Raw genomic sequence first — 23,070 nt, 5'->3', positions numbered from 1 at the left:
TCCAGCCCTGGAGGGTCGCTGCGGGGGGCTGCGTCTCGGGAGGAGGAGCGTCCACGGAGAGGTCACTGCAAGACGCGGGATGCAGACGGAGCGTGCTCCTCGAGAAGCCCGCAAGGGGCTCCGGGGGCCGCGGGAGGTGGAGCCGGGCCCGGTGACCGGCGGGGTCTGAACCTTCAGGGCGCAGCCGGGACGGGCCCGTCGCTCTGCCTCCCGGAGCGGGTCCTGGCTGCGCGGGCCCACGTGTCTTCTGGCTCCTGCTGACTCGCGGGGCCAGGGGTGCCCCGCGCGCGCTGTGGATGTCCTTTGGACCCCCCTGGGCTGCAGTCCCACGGACCCAACTTTCCCTTGCACGCCTGGCGGCACCCGAGTCCGCAGTTCCTCAAAGTTCCAAAGCGAGGGAGGGGGATGCGGGGTGACTTGGCCGCACTGCCTCCTGCCCGGGCCTCCCCCTGCCGCAGCGCTGCGGCGTGTCCCCTCCGCTGGCGGGGCTGCTCCCACCTGGTACCTGTAGTACCAGCGCTTGTGGGCGAGCGAGACAGAGGACTCGCACCAGGGTCCAGCTACCGCTGAGGAAAGTTTAGATTTGGTGCTAATTCAGGTTTTCCAGAAGGACAAGTGGGGGCCTGAGTGAGGTGGGAATGGCAACTGCCCACCCCCTGCTCCTGCGGACTGCAGGGAGGGGATGATGGCGGACTTGGAAGTACCTTGTACTGTGTGCTGGGTCCCCAGTCTGTCTCTGCCTGTAACCCTCACAAACACCCCCTCAGGAGGGCGCTCTCATTCTTCCCACTGGACAGGTTAGAACACAGCCTCAGAGGCGAGGCCCCTTGCCCAAGGTCACACAGCCTGTGGAGGATAGAACTAGGATGGGAACCCGAGTCCTTGTGACTGCCAAGCTCCTTCCAGTCTGTCCTCTAGTTGGACCTAACTCAGTCTCATGGGATGGGATCCATTTCCAACCCAGGCTGGAAGTTCTTGGGAAGGAGAAGGTTGGCTAGGAGACTGAATCCCTGCCCTGCCCCTGCCTGTCCTGTCCCCAGGGACAAGCAGGGCCTATCACCCCACCCCACTACAGCCCTAGAAAGCTTTGAAGTAGAGCTGTGTGTGTGTGTCTGTCTGTGTGTGTGTTTTGTGTGGCTCAGCCCCTCAGCAGGCCCTTATAAGGGCTGTGCCTGGTTGAGGGGGCAGATCCTTTCATCCCTCTTACCTGAGTTGGTGCTCAGAGTGGGTACAGGTTTCCTTCCCAGTATTGAAGGACAAGGCACATGGACAGAGCTGCCCCCAAGGAAGGTGGACAAACTCTCAAAGGAGTACCTTACTTAGTAGAACTACTCACCACCCTTCCACCCCTCCCACCCCCGGCAGAGTCAATTAAGAGGAAAGTTTTGCAAAGCCAGGTGACAGCCATCATCCTTCCGTCTGAAGTAGCCCTTCAGAAAAGTTCAGCCACTAGGATGCTTTGTGATGTTTTCTGCCTCTGGAAGGCCAGGTCTGGTGCCTCTCCTACTGGGCTCCTAGTTAGAGTGAGGGGAGATCTTGGCCCTGGCCCAATGCACAACCTGGGGTAGGGTGGTCTTGTTCTGAGAAGGGGATCTTGCTCTATTGTGCTCATATCTCCTTGTTGTGCATCACGGGTGTGTGGTCTGGGCAGGTCATGTGTAAACCATGTGAGTGGCATGTGTGTGATACTCTGTGATGTGTGTGTGGAATATATGTGTGGCATGTGGATGACATTGGATTGGGAGGCACATGTGACATGTGAGATACATGACAGCATGTGGAATATGCATACAACATGTATATGGTATACTTAAGGTATGTATATGGTTATATGACACATGTGACATGCAAATGATTCAGTAGCATTTGACATACTTGGAAGGCATATATGTTACATGTCTGAAGTGTGTGAGTCACATTCAAGGCATGTGGCAACGTGTGCATGAATCATGTGTGTGACATATGGTAGCATTGTGAGATGTGTCATATATGTGTAAAGCATGTGAGTGACATGTTTTAAATTCATGTGGGGCTGTGTAAGGTCTATGCGGTGTGTAGAAAGCACATGTATGACATGTCAGCGTGAAGCATGTGGATCTTGTGATGCCAAGGTCTTTGCCTCCCACTGGCCACCTCTCTTACAAGGGGGCACTTCTCCTTTTCCAGCATTAGCATTTTCTTTGGAAAATCTTATTTGGAACTGATCTTTGTTTGAGCTTAGCGCTAAATCAGAGGGTGGCTGTGCATCCACCCGCACTGGCAGGAAATGACTATTTAAAAAGACAAATCCCCAGCTTTTTCAGAACCATGGGAAAGTTGGTTCCCGTGGGCTGAGTCTCAAATGAGAGGCTCTGAGATACAGGGCCAGTGTAACAGAGGCTGGTGACGGAAGGTCAGCCAAGCCTGAGAGTGGCAGAGGGACACAGAGGTGGACCTGGAGGCCTGGCCCCTCTCAGAGCAGGAGACACAGGCACTAAGTCACATGTGTAGCTCAAGGCTCTGTGAGAGGAGAGCAGGCTGAGTGCACACTCATGTGCGTCCCAGCGTCCCAGCTGTGTGACCTTGGACAGCCTACTTAGTTTCTCTGAACTGTGGTTTTCCCAGCGGGGGCAAAAATAGGAATAGGAACCGGAACCTAGTAGAGTGGCTGTGAGGAGTTGATGTGAACATAGCCTGGTGCAGTGTCCAGCACACAGTAGGTGTCCAGGAAATTCTGCCCTTGCTCTTTCCTGATCTTTATGTTGAGTTTTGCTCCTGATTTGGTGAAATGATCTGGTGCACAGGTCACTGGTTAACTCATGGTGAATTTCTGGGGCGTGAGCAGCAAGCTGGAGGCTCTCCACTTCTAGAGCTTGAGGATCCAGCCAGGTTGTGTCCATTGGGTGACTCCTTGAGTCCGTTGTCTGGTCTTACCTGACGTGGTTGGGAGGGTCTGTGGCTGTGCTCGTCACACACAGCATGTGTTGGGGTCACTACTTGCAGGTTTTAGAGTCTAAAGAAGTAGTCATGTCCCGGGAAGAGAGACACATATAGTCAGGGGATTCGGGGACTCTGCAATTCTGTCTGCATGATGGGGTGTATATGTGTATATATATGTGTGTGTGTGTGTGTGTGTGTGTAGGTGACACGTTCCAATGAACCTCTTCCTTGACATCTGCAGTTCTGTTGGCAGTGGTACCTCTCCTTCCCTTCATTTGTTGGTTCAGCAAATGCTTCCTTAGATCCTCTTAGCCCCTGACTCTTGCTGGTCTCTGCAGGATCAGATAAAGAACAGCTAATTTTCAGTTTCAAGGAGTCCCTTTCCCCTCAGATAGCAAAGGTGGGGCTCATGTGATGAGAGAGGCTACTCAGAGGACAAGGGCCCAGGGTGGGTTAGCTGTCCACTGGCAGCTTCTTCCCGTGGTGTGGCCTGAGTACCTTGTTTTCTAATAGACTATCAGAATGTTAGCCTCATCTATCCATCCATCCATCCATCCATCCATCCATCATCTATCTATTGACAGGCAGATCTGTCTCAAGGAAATGGCTCACATAGCTGTGGAGTCTGGTGTGTCTTAAACCTGAGGCTCAGATGTCAGGCTGGAAGCATCTCTTGGCTCATGGGGTTGGGGTGGGGGCTGATGGACTCATAATCGAGTCAGATGACAGGATTTTGGTTCACGGGCTGCAGAAACTGTCCCAGAGTTGACCAGTCAGGTGGCAGGCTGCTCACTCAAGCTCCAAAAAGTGGAGAGGAAATGATGAGCAAAATTCAAGATGCAGAACCTTGCCAGAACAGCCTTATATGTATTGGACAGAGGCCATACTCCTAGAGAAACTCCTTACATTGGAGTGAGGGTAACATGTGAGTGAAGATGAGATTGTGGGAGGGCTAGACTTCAATGTGTGCACACAAATCCCACCTCATACAGAAGTCAGGATTAACAACACATGATAATTACATCGCACACTGGAGGAGAGTCACAGATTACTGAGACTCATGGACTAGCCAGGTGGACACATAACATTAACCACCACAGTCCACGCCTTGCCAGCTTGGCGCCTATACATAGCTCCCTAAACTATACAAGATCTCTAAATAAATATTACAAAGTTATACTTGAACCTAGCAGAATGTGGGATTATTGCAAATAACATTAGAAATGCACTAGACTAATTTATAAATTATATATATAAGCACTGGTGGCCTAGTGGCAAGAAGTTGTGCTGCAATCCCGAAGGCACTCAGTTCAAATCCTCCAGCTGCTCTGTGGGAGAAGGATAGGCATTCTCTTCCCATGCAGTTAACTGCCTCGGAAAACCCACTGGAGGGTCAGCTATGGGTCGGTTCCAGCTCGACAGTACACAACAATACAACAACATATGTCTGTGTGTGTGTGTGTGTGTGTAGTTGTTATGTGCCAATGGGTCGTTTATGATTCATACAACAGTTCTGAACTCTTCCCTATCCTGAGCCAACCTCATTGTCTCTGACACACCCACACTCATTACTGAGTCAACTCATCTCATCTAGCGTATTTTTCTCTTGTGCTGCTCTTCCAACCTCCCAAGCATGATGTTCCTCTCTAAGGACTGCGCTGCAATCCTGAAGGCAAGCAGTTCGAATCCACCAATTACTCCAGGAGAGAAGAAGGGACAGTCTTTTCCCATGCTATTATCTGCCCCTGAAAACCTGTTGGAGGGGTCAGCTATGATTACACACACACACACACACACATACACACACACGTCAACATATCTATGTATAATGTTGTGTGCCATTGAGTCAACTACAACTCATATCAACCCTATCTTTGTACAGTAGCTCTCAATTCTGCCCTGTCCTGAGCCAATCTCACTTACTCCAACACACCTTCCCCCATTACCCCAGTTACTATGTCAATGAATCTCATTTGGGATCTTCCTCTCCTACACTGTCCCTGCACCCTTTCAAATATGATGGCCTCTTTCAAGGATTGGTCCCTCCTGGCCATGTGCCCAAAGTATGTCAGACGGAGTTTTAATGCTTGCCTGCAAGGAGAAACTGGTTTTCACCCCCTTCAAGACAGGTGGTCAATGGTATGTTCAACACCCTTCTTCAGCACCATAACTCAAAGGCATTGTTTCTTCTTTTATCATCCTTAGTCATTGTCCAGCTCTCTGATGCATAGCAATTAATTGTGAAGACCATGGCCTGGATCAGGTACACGGCACCTTAGTCTCTAGACTGACATCATTAGTACTTTAGAAAGATCTCTGACAGCACACTTCGACAATGTAATTCGTCTTTTGGTTTCCTAACTGCTGGTGTCAAGACTGTTGATAGTGGAGCTGAACAAGCTGAAAATTGTTAACAACCTCAAGCTCTTCTCCATCTATCATGGTGCTTGCTCCCAGTTGGCCCAGTGGTGAGAATCTTTGTTTTCTTGATGTTGAGCTTCAATCCATATTGAAGACTACAGTCCTTGACCTTTTGCAACAAATGTTTCAAGTCCTCCTCAGTTTCAGCAAGCATGGTTGTGCTATTTGCATAAAACAGGTTGTTGATGATTCTTCTTCCAATCCTGATGCCACATTCCTCATAAAGCTCAGCCTCCCTAATGATCTGTCTGCATGTAGATTGAAAAAGTATAGAGGCGGTATGCATCCCTGACACACTCCTTTCTCGATTTTGAACAGGGCAGTGTTTCCTTGCTCTGTTCAGAAGACTGCTTCCTGGTCTAAGTATGTTAGTATGTATTATGATATTTGTTATATTTCATATTGGTCAATGCCATATTATAATATTATATATGATATGTTGTTGTTGTTGTCATGTGCCGTCTAGTCGTTTGGGACTCCTTCTTGTTGTTATGTCCTGTAAAATCAGAACCGACTCTCTGATCCTCTGGTGGGTTTTCAGAGGCAGTTAATCACACTGGAGGAGATTGCTTATTCTTCTCACAGAATATATAATATGTATTATAATATTATATATAACATGTTGTTGTTGTTACGTGCCGTCGAGTCGTAGACGACTCCTAGGGACCATATGAACGAAAGGTCTGAGCACTGTTCATAGGGTTTCCTGAGGCAAGCCATTTCGGAAGTGGATGCCACTCCTGCTTCCAGACTTGTTTTAATCGGGGAGCTCCACCAAACACTGTCCCCCATGGGTAATCATTATTGCATTTGGCATATGAGTGTCACAGTTGTTATGTGGCGTCGAGTCACTTGCGACTCATAGCGACCCTATGTACAACAGCCCTAAACTCTGCTCTGTCCTGAGCCAATCACACTGTCTGTGACACACTAATCCCGATTGCCCTAGTCACTGAATCAATCCACCTCATAGAGGGCCTTCCCCTCCTGTGCTGTCCCTCCACCCTCCCAAGCATGATGTCCTTTTCCAAGGACTGGTCTCTCCTCACAACATGTCCAGTGTATGTTAGACCGAGCCTCAGAATCCTTGCCTCCAGGGAACCACCTGGATATATAATATTTTACACACACACACACACACACACACACACACACACACACACACACACACATCATTGTATGCTGTTGAGTCAGAACCAACTTGTAGCTGACCCTCCAGCAGGTTTTCGAGGTTGTGGGAGAGTAGCATGGGAGGAGACTGCTCATCTTTCCCCTATGGAGCAAGTGATGAATTTGAACCACTTGCCTTTGGGTTGGCAGCATTACTCCTTGCCGTTAAGTTACCAGAGCTCCTTATACACATACATCTATATGCAAAAGCAAACCCACTACTGTCAAGTCAGTCTGACTCATTGCTCGTCTTTTCCCCATGAACTCCGTGTGTGTGTGTGTGTGTGTGTGTGTGTGTGTGTGTGTGTGTCGATAACCTTCAATAGGAAGCTCTGGTGGCCTTGTGGCCAAGAACTGCACTGCAATCCTGAAGGCGTGAGATTCAAATCCACCAGGTGTTCCGTGGGAGAGGGATGGGCAGTCTCCTTCGGGAGATTTATTTCCTCTGAAAACACACCGGAAGGTCAGCTATGGTTAGGTTCTGTCTCAACAACACAGCAACACAACAACACAGAAACATAGCAACATATGGATTACACCTCAACATAAAGAAAGCAAAAAGCTTCATAACTGGACTAACAAAGAATATCATGATAAATGGAGAAATGAGTGAGCTTGTCAAGGATTTAAGTTTACTTGGATCCATATTCAACCCTCATGGAAGCAGCAAGCAAGAAATCAAATGATGTCTTACAGTGGGAATATCTGTTACCAGGGACTTTTTAAAGTGCAATAAGGTGCTACTTTAAAGAGTAAGGTGTGCTGATTCAAGCAATGGGCAAGATTTCCTTCTGTAGCGTATTGGCTCACAATAAGTTGTAGCTCACGCAATGGTACCTAGCAGCAACAACAACATATTTATATATATACACACACATATGTATAAAAATTTGTGTGCAATATTATATTACACATAATACTAATCTTTTTATATGAATATTATATGTGTATGTTTATACTAGAACAAGGAAGAAGTACTCAAAGTAAGAAAGTCCTTGTTTCTGCAACAGGGCATGTGGTCATAGTTGGTACTTAGAACTGTCTTCCATAACTCATTCCGTATTCTCTTTGCCTTTAGCAAGCATTCCAGATTCTTTGTGTGGTGGGATGACACAACCCTTCATTCCTGAAGGGTCAAGGCCATTAGAAGCCCTCTCAGTATTAGGTTGCTCAAGTCAAGAAATTAAAAGTTGAATTGCACTGGGAAAATCTGCTCTCAGGGACCTCTCCAGTGTACTGAAAAGCAATGATGTCAGTCTAGAGACTAAGGTGCGCCTGATCTAGTCCGTGGTCTTTGCAGTTACTTTACACGCATCAGAGAGCTGGACAATGACTAAGGATGACAGAAGAATTGATGCCTTCGAATTGTGGTGCTGAAGAAGAATCTTGAACATACCATGGACTGCCAAGAAAACAAATAAGTCTGTCTTGGAGAAGGTGAAACCAAATTTTTCCTTGGAGGCTAGGATGTTGAAGCTCCGTCTGACATACTTTGGACACATGGCCAGGAGGGACCAATCCTTGGAGAAGGACATCATACTCTGAAGGGTGGAGGGACAGCGCAGGAGAGGAAGACCCCGTATGAGATGGATTGATACAGTAACTGAGGCAATGCAGGTTGGTGTGTTGAAATGAGTTAGACTGGCTCAGGACAGGGCAGGCTTCAGAGCTGCTGTACATAGGGTCACTAGGAGTCGCAGGTGACTCAACGGCACATAAAAATAACAGTAGCAGTTCCCCTTTGACTTTAACTATGTAATATTAATCCAGCTTCTCCTTGGCAGTCAGAATCATCACACCAGTGGCATCATAGCTCTCTTCTTTGCCTGTTGATCCAGAGACATGAGGAGCCCCAAATGACCCAGTATCGCCCTTAACTTCCAATTTCATGAAATCAGAGTTGTGTCTCCAGGTGGGAATATTCCTTCCCCTAGGCCCACAAAGCATAGGATCACAGGGACAAGAGGCAAAATTTTCTTAATAAGTAGTGCCAGTCCCATTTCCACCCCTCGGTTATTGAGCCTGTGAATCCTGGCTGTGAGATTAAACAGCCCCATATGTTGATTAGAGCATAATACAGGCTCATGGGGAACATTGCCCTAACCCTGCAAAGTGTTACTACCTAGTAAGCATTGTAATTGTGTTTTTAAAAGGCTGTTCCCTTGGTCTGTCAAATCAGTTCTTCAGGATGATGGGGGATCTGGTAAGACCAGTGTATTTCATGAACAGGGGCCCATTGCTGCACTTCATTTTCTGGGAAGTGAATCTCTTGATCTGAGATGATGGCATGTGCGATACCATGGGTGGTGGGCAGCATTCTTTTGAACTTGCTGGGACTTAAGTTTAATTGTAGGACTACGATTTGCACAGAATAGAGCAGGATTTAGGGCTGTTACACATAGGGTTGCTATGAGTTGCAGGTGGCTCGATGGCACATAACAACAACAAGCAAAAGTGTATGATAGATATGGGTTCTGGAACCATATTGCAGCGTCTTGTAAAGTATCTACCTCAGGCAGCACCCAAACACCTTCTCACACTGTTCAATAATCAAAGATTATTCAAGCATTTAGTGTTTATAGGGTTTTCAAGCTCACACATAGCTGGGTCCATCTTATCAAATAGGAATGGAAGAGTTAATACTTTCAGCAGACAAAGATGGAGTTATCTTTTCAGATGAGATGGTGCTGTTAGCAGGTCTGATATAAAGGACTCCAAGTTCCTAGAATATCCCATCTTCCTGCTTGTCTGCCCATATGTCACCATCACAAATTTCAGGATCCTGTTTCTTCCCTATAAATACTTTCACTTTATCTTCAAACGCCATTTGAGGTTGGAAATTCAGTTGTTGTTATTATGTATTGGCAAGTCAGAACCAACTCATAGCTGACACTCCAGAAGTTTTCAGGGGCAGTAAACCACTGGTGACCTAGTGGCAAGAAGCTGCACTGCAATCCCAAAGGCAAACAGTTCTAATCTATCAACTGCTCCATAGGAGTAGGATTGACAGTCCCCTCCCATGTGATCTACTGTCTCTGAAATGTTAGATGAATTTGCTCTCTCTTTGAGATAATGGAATTAATTATTCCTCATAACAGATTCTTCCTCATTATTACTCTTTCTTGCTGCACTTGCAATTTTTAACTCATTAAAAAGAATTTGACCCTTTTCTTGTACTAACCCAAACATGCAGCTGTCTCATTGATTCCAACTCATAGTGACCCTATAGGACAGAGTAGAACTGCCCCATAAGGTTTCTGAGACTGTGTTTTTCCATAGGAGCAGACTGCCTCCATCTCTTCTTTTGTGGTGAGACTGGCAGGTTTGAACTAGTGACCTTTCCACTAGCCATCCAATGCTTATCCCACATTAAGTAAGACTGAGAAGATGGTATGCACCCGTTCTGACTACCTGCAGGCTCCACTTAAAGACGGGATGGATCTCAGTTGTAACTAGGGGAATGGTTTTACTACTAATTCTGACAAAACTTTAGAAGAATGTCCAATATGCAATAACTCAGAGCCTCATTTCTCACAAATATACAATCTATTGGTGATGATACTTTGCTTATTTCTATGGCCACCTCATGCCATAGACTTGTGTGGAGATGGAGTCATCAGTACCTTTAAGACTAGCCAGATTTGAGAATATGTTTAGAAAATTCATCTTAAAATGTTTTACTAGTGCTGCTCTTGGTACCAAATGTGTAACCTCTCTAGAGAGGCATGACCAGTGAAATGTATCTGTTTTTTTCCATTGCTGTTGAGTTAAAACCAACTCACAGATGATAATTCACCAGATTTTTGAGACTGAATGGCACAGGAGGAGCTATATGTATGCATTCATACAATATTTGTGCATGTGTGTACAGTTGCATTGCCAACACCCTACTTCCTCAGGTTAAAGGTGGGCAGTCTCCTCCTGTCTAAATTTTGCCTCTGAAGTCTGCCTGGAGGGTCAGCAATGAGTCCATTCCTACTTGATGGTACATAACAACAACATCATATAATCATTATGTATTGTCAGGGTGGGACTTGACTTGCATCCTGGTAAGGCTAAAACTCAGGATTCATCATAGGCTAATCTTGGCTCATTAAATCACAGAGATTAGTAGTTACACATAAAATGGAGAATAATTACTTAATATTACAAAGAGAATTCTCTCAGCTCATAAGGTGAAGCACAGCCACACAATACTAGGAATTCTGGCCTGCAAAGTCAAAGCATAGCACAGTGCTCAGCCTTCCTGTTAGAGAGATGGGGAAACACAGAAACAGCGAGATTTCATTCATTCAGTAAGTATTTATCAGAACCTGTTCTAGATGGTGGCAGTACATGAAGGAGACAAAAGGCCCTGCTGTTAAGGAACTTTCCTGATAAAGGGAGAGACAGAATAAGCAAACCGATATGTATAAGTGAGAGTTCGAGAGTGAACAGGGCTGTGAAGACAACAACCCAGAAACCTTGGGTGATGTCATGGACCCTTTGTGGGGAATGAGCTTCTTTCAATAGACTGATAGTCAGGGAGGCTTCTCTGAGGAGGTGACTTTTTAAGCTGTGATTGAAGAATGTGAAGACGTGGCCATGCCAAGAACAGGAAGAAGAGTGGTCCAGGCACAAGGAACAGTAGATGCTTAGAAAAGACCTTGTGTGCCAGGTTTAGACCAGTCTGAACTGTTAGAGAGAAAGAATGGTGAATGATGAGGTTGGAGGAGCCAGATCATGAAAAGTCACATCACGTAGGGGCTTGTTTGTTCAGGGGAGGAGAGTGGCATTTATTCTGTGATAGAACCTGTTGGAGGACTTGATCAAGGATTCAAGCTGTCCGTGAAGGTGAGCAGGGTTTTCAGTGATGGTAGTGAAGGTAGTGGGGAGGTGCATCCCACCTGGAGGGAATGGTGTGAGTAAAGGGACGAATGTGGCGGATGAGGCTGTGCAAAGCTTTGGGAACCAAAGGAATCAAATGCAGCCTTTCGGGAGCTGTCCAGGGTGCTGAGCACTGTGCTGACCAGCTCTGTGTTTCTGAAGTGTGTGTGTGTGTGTGTGTGTGTGTGTGTGTGTCCTGTTTCCTGTGGTAGCCAGTTAGCTGATGTGTCCTTGTGCCAGTTACCTAGGAGACAACGGGAAGACGATAGGGCATGATTTGATTGGCTACTCACTCCCGCTGCTCATCTCTCTGTCAGAACTGCAGGGAGAGATTACAAATGGCCCATGCGGGCATACCAAGTGCTGGAAGGGGAGCTGTGAATGTTCACTGCCCCGAGTCCTGTGTGCATGTGTGTATGTGTGTGTGTGTCTGCCAGGATGAGTGTGCGAATGTCTTAAGCAAAGCAGCATCTGGTGTTAATGTGCTTCCTGCTGTGAGGCATCTGTTCATTGCCTTAAATCAGGTGTTGGGCCCAGATAAATTGAGGAAGAACCAGCCAGACTTGGAAACAGATCTTTTGTTTGGTTTTAATAACCATAATGTCAATACTGGGCCTGATTTTAAATGTCTCCCTGTAACTACGAAAATGCAAACAGAGCTTTGAATGGTGGAAGTTATTTCCCATGACACAGACCATGTCAGTGTACAGAACAGCCGTCATCACCACTACCACCAACTGCCTCCAGCAGAGGCTAGCATAAAATTCTAGATCTGTTTTTATTCTTTCATCCTCATCCTTAAAATAATGGTATAATTTACCCTATACTACCTTGTGGGTAAAAGGGCAAGGAGTCTATACATTTGCTTAAAAAGAGCACAGGGAAGTAAAATGAAACAACAAAAAGTCATCACATTTGGTTCATTTGCATTTATTCTAAAGCAGTGTCCCAGGTGACTTGGAAAGCAAAACAAAGCAAAACACCAACACTAAAGCTGCAGAAGATTTCGCATTCTTGGTCTCTCTGCCCCCTCTCCTGCCTCCCACTTTGCAGGGTTTGGTAAATGATGCAGTTGGTGCGGAAGGAGAAGAGCATTTCCTTGTTATTACTCTTGACTTTTCTATTCCAGGGCTTAAATTTTAACATGTCTTCTCTGATGTTGTTATTGCCCATTGGGGAAACAAGTATAGTATGCCTTTTTTCAGTCTCCTGACCTTCTATGTCTCCTTCATCGCTGATCAGAGTGTTTTATCTGAAACACACATCTGTGAATGTCTCATCCCTTTCTAAATTGCCCATTGTACTCCACTGGTTGCGGCAGAGGACTCATACTTTAATGCCTATAAGGCCAAGGCAGGTGACGTAAAGGATGAATGAGGAGGGCTTCTTGGTCTTTGTATGCACTATCTTTCTCTGCTGGAGCAATCTTCCACCTTCTATGTGTATGGCTCTTTTCCTTACTTTATTTTAAACTTAATACCTTTGAGTCAATTCTGCCTCATAATGCCCTTCCACTGAGTTTTTGAGCTGTCACTGTTAATGATGGAGCTCTGATGGCCTAGAGGTAAAGACCTGTGGTGTCAGTTTAAAAGCATATGGCTTGAATCCACTAGGTGCTTTGCAGAAGAAAGGTGGAAAACCTCCTTCTGTGAAATTTACTGCCTCTCAAAACCCACTGGCGGGTCTGCTGGGGGTTGGAACCAACTCAGATACACACAGTAACCAATAAAAACTTTTAAAAAGTCATCTTTGCACATTTTCCCCCGACTCTTTCCCAACCCACTCTGCAATCCACCCTTGGTTCCAGATTGATCTTATAAATAAAATGCATAATAATTTATTCCTTTTAGACAGTTCTTCCCCTCATTTGTTCTAATGCAATGTTTATTATCTATCCATTTTCCCCTGTTCCCTCTCTAATCCCCACCCCCATCTCAATCCTATTTTATGATTGCAGTGTTATACAGTACTTTTGTGACTGAGATATTTCACTCAGCATAATGTCCTGAAGGCTCCCTCATGTTGTATAATATTTTAATATTACGTTGTTTTCCAGTGCTGCATAGTATTCCATTGTGTAAATGTTGTTGTTGTTGTTGTTATGTGCCATCAAGTTGTTTGTGACTCATAGAGACCCTATGTACAATAGCCCTAAATCCTGCCCTATCCTGTGCCATCCTCACTCTTGTCACCCCAATCACTGAACCGATCCATCTCATCTAGGGTCTTCCTTTCCTGTACTGTCCCTCCACTCTCCCGAACATCATGTACCTCTCCAAGGACTTGGTCCCTTCTTGCGACATGCTGAAAGTATGTCAGACGAAGCTTCAGAATCCTTGACTCCAAGGAGCAACCCAGCTTCGCCTACTCTAGGACAAACCTGTTTGTTCTCCTAGCAGTCCCTGGTATATTCAACACTCTTCTCGTTTTTCTATCTATTCGTTTGCTGATGTGCACTTGGGTTGCTTTCATCTCTTTGCTGTTGTGAATAATGCAGCAATAAACATGGGGATGTGTACATCTGCTGGAGTTGTGGTTCTGGTTTCTTTAGTGTTATATTCCAAGTAGTGGAATTTCTGGGTCAAGTGATACTTCTATTTCCAACTTTTTAGAAAAAGTGCCAGGCTCCCTTCCATAGTAGTTGTACCATTTTACATTTCCATAAGCAGTGAATAAGAGTCCCAATGTTTCCACAACCTCACTGGCATTTGTTGTTTGCTGCCCTGTTGAACTTTGCTATTGTTGTTGGGGTGAGATTGTATCTCTTAGTTGTTTTGCCAACAGTAACTTTTAATGAGAGAAGATTGCCCATCTTTCTACTGAGGAGCCACTAGTGGGTTCAAACTTCCAGAGACTTCCAGCTCTTCGTTATGAGCTCAACATGCCGTAGACTAGGCCACAGGGCTCATTTTGTTCTCTTCATTTACTCCACTTCATTTAGGTCTCTATAAATGCTTCCAGGGAGGCTTCCCATGACCAAGTCATTTAAAATAATAGCCCTTTCATTCCTCTACTTTTTCCTTTGCAAGCACTTGCTTTGTCTAAATTACATTTATAGCTGTCTCCCTCAATAATATGTAGGTGTCACAGGACTCTTGCTGTTTTATCATCCCTTGTATACCCAGTAGGGAGTGCTAGGTGTAATCCATAGAGTGTTGTGCTGTTAACTGCCAGGTTGTGCAGAAGTTCAGATCTACCTGTGGCTGTGTGGGAGAAAGATGGACAGTCTTCTTTACTTGCAGCCTCAAAAACCTGTTGGAAGGTTCTCGTGAGTCAGAATCTACTTAGCAGCGTGCATATTTTGCTTTCTTGATGTTGGGACACAATCCGTATAGAAGGCTGTAGTCTTTAATCTTCTGCAAGCAAGTGTTTTAAGTTCTCTTCACTTTGAGCTAGCAAGGTTGTGTCACTTGCATAATGCAGGTTGTTGATAGGTCTACCTTCAATCCTGACGTCATGTTGTTTTTCATGTAATCTAGTTTCTCACACAATTTGCTCAGCATAAAGATAAGATAGCTATAGAAAAAGGATACAATCCTGATATATATGTTTCCTTATTTTTAAGCCCTGCAATATTCTCTTGTACTGTTTGGATAACAGTTTCTTGGTTTATGTAAAGGTTTCACATGAGCACAGTAAAGTGTTCTGGGATTCCTATTATTCTCAATGTTAGCCATAATTTGTTAGGATACACACAATCAAATACCTTTACATAGTCAATAAAACACAAGTAGACATCTTTCTCTCCAGAATGCTGAAGGGCAACGATGCCAGTCTAGAGACTAAGGTGCAACTGATTCGGGCTATGGTCTTCTCAGTTACTTGCTATGAATCAGAGAGCTGAACAATGAATAAAGATGGTAGAAGAGTTGATGCCTTTGAGTTGTGGTGCTGGCAAAGAGGTTTGAACATACCAGTGACTGCCAAGGGAACAAACATGTTTGTTTTGGAGAAGGTGAAACCAAATTTCTTCTTGGAGGCAAGGATTTTGAAGCTCTGTCTCCCATACTATGGGCAAGTGGCTGGGAGGGACCAGTCCTTGAAATCCATGAAAGAATATGCATGGGAGGGTGGAGGGACAGCACAGGAGAGGAAAACCTCAGATGAAATGAATCGACACAGTAACTGGAGTCGGTAGCAGTTGTATTGGATTCAGTGAGACTGGGTCCGGATAGGGCAAGGTTCGGAGCTATTGTACGTAGGGTCACTATGAGTAGCAAGCAACTCGGTGGCACATAATAACAAAAACAAACAACATCTTTCTGGTCTTTTCTACTTTAGGTCAACATCCATCTGATATCAGCAATGATATTCTATGTGCCATAGCCTCTTCTGAATCCAGCTTGACTTTTTGACAGTTCCCTGTCAATATACTGTTTTAGCCAATTTTTAATAATCTTTTGAAGATTTACTTGCATATGATATTAATGATGTTATGATGTACAATAGCCCCAAACCCTGCTCTATCTTGTGCCAACATTATTGTCTCTGATACGCCTACTCTAATCACCCCAGTCACTGAATCAATCCATCTCATCAACATTCCTCTCCAAGGACTTACCCCACCTTGCAACATGTCTAAAGTATGTCAGATGAAGCTTCAGAATCCTTGCTTCCAAGGAGCAGCCTAGTCGCTCTCCAGGATGAAGCTGTTTGCTCTCCTAGCAGTCCATGGTATATTCAATACTCTTCTCCAGCACCACAGCTCAAAGGCATCAATTCTCCTTCCATCATCCCTAGATATTGCTCGATATTGTCCACATTTTGTTGGATCACCTTCTTTGGAATGGAAACGAGTATGAATCTCATCCAATTAGATGGCCTGGTAGCTGTCTTCCAAATTTCTTGACAGAGACAGGTGAACAGTTCAGAGTTTCATCTGCTTCTTGAAGCATGTCTGTTGGAATGCCATAGATCCCCAAGGTCCTAGTTTTTGCCAGTGCCTTCAGGGCAGCTTGAACTTCTTGAATTACCACTGATTCTTCATCATATGTTCCTTCCTCATATGTTTAAGTGTTGACCAAATATTTTTGGTACAGTGACTTGATGCATTCCCTCCATCTTCTTTTGATGCTTCCTGTATCGTTCGAGATTTTGCCCATAGCATCCTTCAGTGCTACAACTTGATGCTTGAGTTTGTTTTTCAGTCCTTTCAGCTTGAGAAATACTGAATGATTTTTCCCTTTTGGTTTTATAATTCCACCTCTGGAGAAACTCAATATCAGCAGTCAAAACAAGGCCAGGAACAGACTGTGGAAAAGATTGTCAATTACTTATGTGCAAGTTCATATTGAAGTTGGAGAAAAGGAAAACAAATCCATAAGACCCTAAACATGACTTGGAGACTGTCTCATCTGAATTTAAAACCACCTCAAGACTAGATTTGATGTATTGAACAAAATTAATTGAAGACCAGATGAGTTGTGGATGAATGATGTCAAAGATATCATCCATGAAGAGAGTAAAGGGTCATTTACAATGACGAGGGGAGAAAAAAGACCAAAAACAGAGATCAGATGACTGAAAATTGCACTAGGATGCAGAGAAGCCAAAACAAGGAGAAGAAATGTTAAAGTAAAATTGACCAAAGGAAGATTTCAAAGGACAGCTAGGGAAGACAAAGCAAAGTTTTATAATGAAATATGCCTGGCATGTACTAGGTACAAAATAGAATTTTTGCCTTCCATGTGGGAAACAGTATGAATCTCAGCCAGTACCCCCCATGCACAGTCAACCCCCATCTGTCAGCAGAGGCTTAGGTGTTACTACGATGCTGAACAGATTTCAGCAGAGCCTCCAGACTAAGATGAAGTGGAAGGGAAGACCTGGTGACCTGCTTCTAAAAATAAACAGTGAAAACCCTATGGATCACAGTGGTCCAGTCTGGTGAGCATGGGGTTGGTGCAGGCGGGCTGTCTTCCTCCAGTGGTGTGTGCATTGCTGATTCGATGGCAGTCCACAAAAGCACATGAGAGTAAAACAGACAGAGAGGCACACACTTGAACTATACAGATGCCTCCTACCTAACGTCTACAAAAGCTTAAGATGCAAATTTTGAAATAAACCTCAATGTGTTATTTAGTGCATTATTATTACCAAGCTACATAAGTAACTCTCTGAGGGTTAGGAACAACTTATTTCTGAGTTGGAATCAGCCCCAAAGCCTCAAGTTTGAGGCCTTTGGGCTTCAGGGACATTTACGACGGGTCTGTACTTTCTTCCTTAGTCCTGTTACAGGTCTGCTATGTCCACCTCAGAGCCTTTGCTCAGGCTGCATCCCTGCCTGGAGTGCTGCCCCTCCATCCTTTTCTTTACTAACAAACTACCATTTCTCTAGTGCCATCTCCAAGGTGAGAACTGTGGGTGCAGCTTCTTGTTGCCCCCTCTAATAGGTAACTTAGCTGGACCAGACCCTCCAGCCGGTGCACAATAGTTCAGCCAAATACTCATCTGAACTCTTAGGTCAGTTGACCTTAAGGAAAGAAAACAATGTGGATAGCTTTCATCCAATCATCTGAAGGCTTTAAGAGCCAAAAGAGGAGTTTCCCATATCCCTAGGGTATGTTCTGCCTTCAGACAAAATAAATTGATATTTTGGCAGAACTCATGCTTCACTCTTCTCATTGCCTGACCTCTGATTTGGAGATGCAAGTCTGTAGGAGTTTCCAGTCTGTTGTCTGACCTTTAAAATTTTGACTTAACAGCTCTCTTCCCAATTATGTCTGTCAATTCCTTGAAGTAAATAAAACTCAGTATCTTTCTCTCTCTCTCTTTCTCTCTCTCTCTCTCTCTCTCTGTTTTTTTATATATCTATATATACACCCACACTCAGAGAGAAATAGGACATATCTCTATCATATCTATCTGTCTGTCTATCTATCTATCTATCTATCTATCTATCTATCTATCTATCTATCTATCATCTATCTTTGGGTCGAAATTGATTCATAAATAACCATCTCATGAATTTCTGAGGCTCTTGCAGAGCAGAGCCACTGGTGAGTGTGAACTGTCAAGCGCTACAGCTTGGATGCGCGGACAGAGACCCTTCTGCTGCAATTAGAACACCGGGTCCTGTGCGCCTGCTGGCCGGCTGCCTGCTAAGGACCTACAGGCAGATGCTGTCCCTTCACCAATAAACACCTGGCCCCCACAAAAAAAAGAGGTGTGCCTTTAGATTATCAGTGGAACTCTCTATGCCTCTATGGGTTCTATATTACCAGAACTCCCTTCATAGAGAGATAAGTAGATAGAAAGACAGATACAGAATAGATAAACATACACTTACACATGGGTCATGGCTTCTGTTTCTCCAAAGAATGCTAACATGTACTATCATGGCAGAATTCATGTCCCAAAGAGTCCATCAGACTCTTTTTGTCTTGGCCCCACTCTTACTGGAATGTAACTGTGGGTTTACTCATCTTTGAGTTCACAGTTTGTAGTACAGGTCCTGGCACACGGTGGGTGTTCACAAAATGAGCAGTGAGTGAAATAAAGGGAAAGGAGCTGGGGGAGTCAGGCTTTGCTGAGTACCTACTGTGAGCCAGGCCTGGGCTGGCCGCTGTCACACCCTCTCTCCCGAGGCTCAGAGAGGACTTGTAAGAGACAGGGGCCCTGGGTTTTGAGGGGTCCTCTGAGAGCTAGACAGCCTCTTCCAGCTTGTGCACAGTCCCTGCCCCATACTGTTCATTGGAAAAACTTCTGTTTCTGGCCACACTGGTCTTCCTGAGAGAGGGACAAGGACAGACCAGATTGGGTGAGGTTGTGGTAGGTGGAAGCTGTGTACTGTGTGTCTGATTCTCTGTGTTTTCCAGGGCAGAGATAACCAGGCTGATCTGGGTCCCTAAGGCATGCCTGTTAGGAGGAAAGTGTCACAAGGAAGCAAGTCTCAGCCATCTCAACTGGTGGGAAGGGCTTTCTCCTGGGCTGCTATGGGAGGGAGTCAGCTTCTGACGTGACCAAAACCAACCTCCCTGAAATCTAGTCTGTTCTTACTTGTGGTGACCCTCCATTGTGTTTCTAAGGCTGTAAATATAGGAAGAGATGAGCTGTCTTTCTCCTTTGAGTGACTGATGCCTTTGAGCTGTGGTGTAGGAAAAGGGAACTGAATTTCCCATAGACTGCCAAAAAAAATGAACAGATACGGCTTGGAGAAAGTACAGCCAGAGTGCTCCTTGGAGGCAGGGATGGTGAAGCTTTGTCTTGCTTCCTTTAGGCATGTCGCTAGGAAAAGCTATTCCTTGGAGGAGGACATCATGTTTGGAAAGGTGAGCGGACGGTGAAGGAGAGGAAGATTCTCAGCCAGGTGGACGGACACAGTGACTGTGACAATGGGCTCGAGTGGTCAGAGATTGTGAGGATGGCACAGGAGAGGACAGGGTTCAGATGTTTTGTTCATAGGATTATTGTCAGTCAGAGTCGACTTGGCAGCACCTAACAACAACAACAACTGGGAGGCATTTAGTGAGAGCAACTGAGATACAATTTCTGGCATGTGCAGGAGAGTTCAACTCAAAGAAGTCTATTCCACATGCCAACGGCATCTTGAGAGAATGCCCTGGGTGAAGGTGGAAGCCCTGGGTAATTTGAGCTTTTGGAGTGTTTGGGAAAGGGGCTAGTTGCCTTCCTGCAGCTCTTTCTGCAGCTCTGAGGAAGGATGCTGAGCTGCAGTCTTGTGCACGATGCAGTCGTATCACTTCTGGTTGTGGCTGCGCTCTGATTTTCAGGGTCATCTTGGGAGAACATCGGAGGCCTGGAATGCTGTCAAGTTTGTACCATTGGCCAGTGATTAGTTCTTCTTCACTGAGTCAGAATCAGATGAGGCTTGATCAGTGCACGCTCAGATGGCCTTAGGTTGTTCTCGTTTGATTTCTTTAGTTTCTGAAGTTGGGATAATGGACACTAGTGGTGTGAGGGAGCTAAAGGGTCCAGTGGGGAGGCTCCTAGAGTTCCACTGAAGAAACCAGACAAGGTATCAAGTTAGAAACAGAGCTGAAATCAGCTTTTGGGTCTCATATTCCTCTGGGAAGAAATATTTTTGTCCTACATGATGTAGATGAGTATTCTTTCAGGAAGTAAGTTTAAAAAAGTATGAATATTGTGTTCCTCGATAGGTAGTTGGAGGAGCAAGGCAGAGTATCAGAGACTGGTCCCTGCTCTGTGTGTGGGCTGAGACTTATGGCTGGGGATGGCATACCTGAAGAGGAGATGACACTGGTGCAAGAATATGTAGTGACGTTTGACTGGATCCTGACTGATGATGGTTATCAGGCAGAGGAGCAGGCTATATTCAAGTCAGATGGCGTTGTGACTCTACATTCCCAGTTTGGGAGAAGGATACCAAGTCAGATGGTGACTCTCTGTTCCTAATCTTGGAAGAAAAATCATGCCAGGAACTGGGATCTGAGTCCAGAATTCCAAAGGAAGAGATCAGGTGGGGCACTAGATTATCAATGGGGAAACAAGCAGGAGTCTCATCCCTTGTGCTTGGACACTGAGAACTGAGGGACGCACTGCTTGTTGGCCTCCCTGGAGCTCAGGATTTAAAGTCTGAGGTGATGGGCAGTGAGGCTCCTAATATTTAATAAATTGGGTTAGTAAAAATAACCCTGCTTCTGAAAGCAACTAAACCTGAGTTCAAATCCTGGTGGATAGCCTTGAGCAAATCCTTTCTTAATTGTTTTCAGTCACATGAGGGAGAGATGGCCTGTAATTTGAAGTAGTAAGAGCTTCCCAGTGTTCTGATGGCCTCCTGCTTTCTCTCTTCCTTCTCTTTCACTATTTAGAGGAATAGTCTACAAAGGCAGGTCTTCTTCTGGCCCTTCCTGGTGTTAAAGAGCTTTGTTGTTAAAGGTCCATGTCCAAAAAGACAGGTTCCATTCCTGGCAATTATTTCTTAGAGGTACTGAGCTCCACCCTCTTCAGCTAAAATTTTATCTCTGGTGAACTAAGAAATATTAAAGACCACATCTTAGGGTAACTCCACTTCCATCCAGCTAGGGGTGCAATGGGGTTAGAGAATATTGCATTCCACCCTTAATCTGACTATTAAGTCTTTGGTTATGGGGGATCATAAGAGATCATGACATACTTTCCACATTATACTTGGGGGATGGGGAGGCATAATCCAACCCATTACAATTCCTTCCTGAAAGTTAGCAAGTTTTTACGTATGCTTACTTCAGAATACTGTGTTATTGCTGTTGTTACGTGCCTCAAATAGAGTTCAACTCATAGCGACCCTATCAACAACAGGTCTGAGCCCTGCCTTATCCTGTACCACCCTCACAGTCTGTGACACGTTAGAGCCCATTGCTGTAGTCACTGTATCCATCCATGTGTTTGAGAGTTTTCCTCTCCTTTGCCATCCAAGCATAATGTCCTTGTCCAAGTAATAGTGTTTCCTAGTAACATGCCCAAAGTGGCTTCACCGTCCTTGCTTCCAAGGAGCACTCTGACTGTACCTACTGCAAGATCTGTTTGTTCTTTTGGAAGCCCATAGGAAACCCAATACTCTTCCCCAGCACCACAGTTCAGAGGCACCAGTTCTTCTGTCATCCGTATTCATTGTCTGATTCTCAGGAGCATAACAAGTAATCATTGAGTTAATTTTCTCTTTTGTTCTATAAACCATTATTAATCCCCTGATGTTTTTCAACTCCTTCAGCTTAAGAAATGCTAAGTTCAGCCCTTTTGATTTTTTGACTCCAGCTCTCTGCACATTTCATTATAGTATCTTGCTTTGTTGTCCCGAGCTGCCTTTTGAAATTTTCTGTTCAGCTCTTTGATTTCTTTATTTCCTTCTTTAGCTTTGACTTCTCAGTGCTCTAATGCAATACTCAGAGTCTCATCGTTTCATAAGCTGAAGGAGCTGAAAAACAAATTCAAGCCATGGGTGGCAATACTTAAAGATAGTTTGGGAAGAATGTTAAATAATCCAGGAAGTATCAAAAGAAGATGGAAGGAAGAGTCACTGTATCAGAAGGAATTGGATGACACAGAGGAATTTCATGAAATAACATATGAGCAAGAGCCTATGGTGATGAAGGAGGAAGTTCAAGTTGCTCTGAAGGAATTGGCAAAAAACAAGGCTCCAGGAGTTGACAGCATACCAATTGATTTATTTCAACAAACAGACACAGCCCTGGATATGCTCACTAAGTTGTGTCAGGAAATCTGTAGGACAGCCAGCTGGCCAACTGACAGGACCAGATCGATATTTGTTCCCATTCCAAAGAAAGGTGACCCAACAGAGTGTGGAAATTATCGAACAATATCATTAATATCACATGCAAGCAAGATTCTGCTGAAAATTATCCAAAAACAATTAGAGCAATATGTCAATAGATAACTGCCAGATGTGCAGGCTGAATTTAGAAAAGGTCGTGGTACTAGGGATATTATAGCTAATGTTAGATGGATCTTGGCAGAAAACAGAGAATACCAGAAGAATGTCTATCTGTGCTTCATTGACTATGCAAAGGCTTTTGGCTGTCTGGATCATAACAAACTGTGGCTGACTCTGAGGAGAATGGGAATCCCAGAGCATTTGATTGTGCTAATGTGAAACCTATTTGTTGTTGTTATGTGCTATCGAGTCGTTTCCGACTCATAGCGACCCTATGCACAACAGCTCTAAACCCTGCTCTATCCTGCGCCAACGGCACCGCCTCTGACACACCCATCCCGATT

Source organism: Elephantulus edwardii, unplaced genomic scaffold (genome assembly GCF_000299155.1).
Source record: "Elephantulus edwardii isolate Elephantulus edwardi_28Jun2011 unplaced genomic scaffold, EleEdw1.0 scaffold00306, whole genome shotgun sequence".
Classification (NCBI taxonomy): domain Eukaryota; kingdom Metazoa; phylum Chordata; class Mammalia; order Macroscelidea; family Macroscelididae; genus Elephantulus; species Elephantulus edwardii.
The sequence above is the reverse complement of the archived record's forward strand: the minus strand, read 5'-3'. Positions refer to the sequence as shown.